Here is a 3,422-nt window from a genome sequence, read left to right on the forward strand (position 1 = left end):
TTTCTTTCCCCCCCCCCCCCCCCCCCCCCCCCCCCCGACTGATAACCCGTAAAGTAAGAAAGTCCCAAAAACATGAAATAAGCTGACGCTTCGCCTAACACTTCAGATTTCATTACTGGCTGTATACCACGTACAGCTTTGGCTATGTTGGGTATAAATCTGCGTGGAAAGGACGCTTTGAAGCAGCGCTGAGAGCATGCTGCAAGACCCTGCAAGCGTGTCGTGTCTGAAAGCCACCGCTCTTGGGATCATGTGGTGACACAAATCTCACTTTTCTTTAAAGCAAGGTGCAGGTTTAGCTCTCCTAGGTGTGAAGACCAGCCTGGAAAATTTAGAGAAGCTAGACAGAGCAGCTGAACAGAAACAGTAATTATTACTAGAAACAGCGCTGAGAGCATGCTGCAAGACCCTGCAAGCGTGTCGTGTCTGAAAGCCACCGCTCTTGGGATCATGTGGTGACACAAATCTCACTTTTCTTTAAAGCAAGGTGCAGGTTTAGCTCTCCTAGGTGTGAAGACCAGCCTGGAAAATTTAGAGAAGCTAGACAGAGCAGCTGAACAGAAACAGTAATTATTACTAGAAACAGGAATTGCTACTAATCATATCACCCCTACTGTCATATTAACGTTGCTTAATTTGTACTCAGTGATTAATGTGACGTTTTTTTTAACCGCACATATTTTGGAGGCTCAAGATTTCCATGTACACAAGGGGGGGGGAGGCCCACCGCCAAGGCGGCTGTGTCTGGTGATGCCGCGGTGAGGAAAGGGAAGGAGCGGCGGACGTAGGGGACGTTTCGCCTTGCCGCCTTGCTGCACGGGGGTGGCCTGGCAGGCAGAAAGGTGGCGATTCGGTAGCCGCCCGGCATCCTGCCCCGGAAGTGGCAGCCTGCCCACGGGGGGGGGCGGGAGGTCTTCACCCCGCTTCGGTGGCAGCCCGGTGTGAGTCACGGCCCTGTGGCAATTTTAGCAGCAACTGCAGACTGCCTTCAACCGCGCTTTTCCCAATATTGGCATTTGGGGTTTTTATTTCTGAATCCTGCACTTAAAAGAGTCCTTGGGTGTGGAGGCCGTTTCACCATAATAGCTTACTTCTGTTTTGCTGCTCTCGCTTGGGAGCTACATTAAGCCATCCCGCGTGCCTCAGGCTCGCTTTCCTCGGAGGAAATGTGTCGCGGTGTCCTGGCCACCTCCTGAAGCCCATATAAGCCCCTAGTGAGCCTCAGCCTCTACTCAGAGGTTTAAGCACTGACCTCCAAAACTGTGTGCCCAGCATACTGAACTCCACCGTTCCTTGCTACCGAACGTGTAACTCAACCTACAACCACTTTTCCAGCGGCAAGGAGACATGGAGAAACCGGGTAATTTTATCGCATGCATCACTTGGGGGATATGGCTCAGCAACAAATTCCAGCCTGAAGCCCTTTTGTAACACGCACAAAGGTCTCGCTACTCCTCTTCCTCAGTGAGAAAGAGCAGAGTGAAGACTGCTGTGACAGTAAGACTGTGAAATTTTAACTTGGCAATATTAGAGAGCGGGTAAGCATCTGGGATTTCAGACTGTCTGGTATCCCACTGTTTAAATCAGCTCCCATCTCTATCCATCTGTTATCCCTAGTCATGTACTTGAAATGTAGGCTCCTTGGGACAGGGGCTGTCAGTTCCGCGCGGGGCTGTGCGGCGCCCAGCTGTGCAGTGCCCAGCTTTCCCACCGCAGCACAAACAGCTGCCTCCCTGCAGGCGGGCGAGAGCAGGCACTGCTGCAGACCCCTGCCACGGGTCAAGAAGCTACACTTCACACGTTCTAGTTTTGGGAAGTATTAGTAAAAAAAAAATGGTCTTTTTGCATGTGTACCGAAAAACTAGTAATTTGTTCATTCTTTTTGTTACGTGGTGGTTGAAGGTGTATTTTTAGTTCTTGATTATAAAGTAAATTCATTATAGCTAATTTATTTGCTTTTTAGTTTGTGAAATATTAAGCCTGTCAGTTAACCTCTCTGCCTATTTGAAAGATTAAAATGCAGTTCACCACAGCTTTAATATTGGTGCAACAACCAGAAGTTTCTCAATTCCCCATTAAATCATGTGTCATTCACGCTTAAAGAGCAACAAAACAGCAGCTCTCCCCCCTCGCAGAGGCCTGAGTAAACAGATGGGCCTTGCTATGTGCCCTGCTAATGGTTTCACAAGGGTTAATGTAACAGTGCTTCTGTCTTAACTACACAGATGCTTCCCAAGGTTGCAGGCAGGAAAGCAAATGTCTCTCACTGTTGGTGTTTGGAGCATTCATCTGCTGTCATCCTTCTCTGTCACGCGTCTTGGGCCAGTCCCTGTGTCTGGTTTGGATAAGATGAGCACCATATTTTGTGAGTAAGGCATGCAGATCTGGTCACTTGCTAGCAGGTTGCCAATCTGATATGATAAATCCATTATTCATCAATAGTATTTTTTGTAATTTGCAAAATGGCCTTTTTTTTTTTTTTTTTTTTTAAGCAGGACGATATTGCAGTGACTCTGCTTTTTTATTACATTACGTCCCCCAACACCAGCTGCTTTACAGCCTGCTCTGGACAAATGAACTGGGGCTGACAGGGGAAGGCAGCATGTCTCCAGTTTCTTAAAGGGATTCATAGCCCAGTTGCTTATCTGTGCTACTCTTTCCAAGCCCAGATTGCAACTGTTCGAGTTGATTTTTCTCATGATTGCATCATCTCAATCTCATCTTTATTTGAGATGAGATTAACTAGGAGTTAATTGGCATGATGCAATTAGAGGTTCTGTTTGTAGAATAACGTATTTTTGTTCAAAAAATACTCATTGCCAAAGGAAATTAAAAAAACAAAACACCTCTGTCTGATTTCCAGTAGTGCCAAATCAAAAAAAAACCACTGCCCCTTTGCATGTCTTCAGATGCTCTGTGGGTTAGTTTATGAGTTTTGTGCCAGTATGGAGTACTAGCAAAGACGTGAGTTCCCTTCCTCTGCTTGCGGCCTTGTGTGGAGTTCGTTGCTGTGGCAAGGACCAGACTACCAGCTCTCCAGAAGTGCACATTTTTTCATTTGTTATAATTTTCCAGCGATAAAAGTGATTTGATTGGAGAAGGAGATTCAGACCAATTGTTTGCTGATTCCCCGCTTGCTTGCTTGCTTGCTTGCTTGCTTGCTTGCTTGCTTGCTTGCTTGCTTGCTTGCTTGCTTGCTTGCTTGCTTTTTATTTCCCCTTTTATTTCCCCTTGCAGACCAGGTTTTCAAAGGGACACCAGGTTAGTTTGCATGGGTAGTCTGGCAACGCACAGCTCAGTGTGGACCAGGATCATGGTTCCACAGTCATGGACGCAGCACCGTGCATTCTCCTATCACCCCGCAGCAAAGACTTACAAAACAGTCATAAACCCACACCCACACCCCTGTCAAGCTGGCGGAG

Source organism: Aptenodytes forsteri, unplaced genomic scaffold, assembly GCF_000699145.1.
Source record: "Aptenodytes forsteri isolate BGI_AS27 unplaced genomic scaffold, ASM69914v1 Scaffold82, whole genome shotgun sequence".
NCBI classification, from domain to species: domain Eukaryota; kingdom Metazoa; phylum Chordata; class Aves; order Sphenisciformes; family Spheniscidae; genus Aptenodytes; species Aptenodytes forsteri.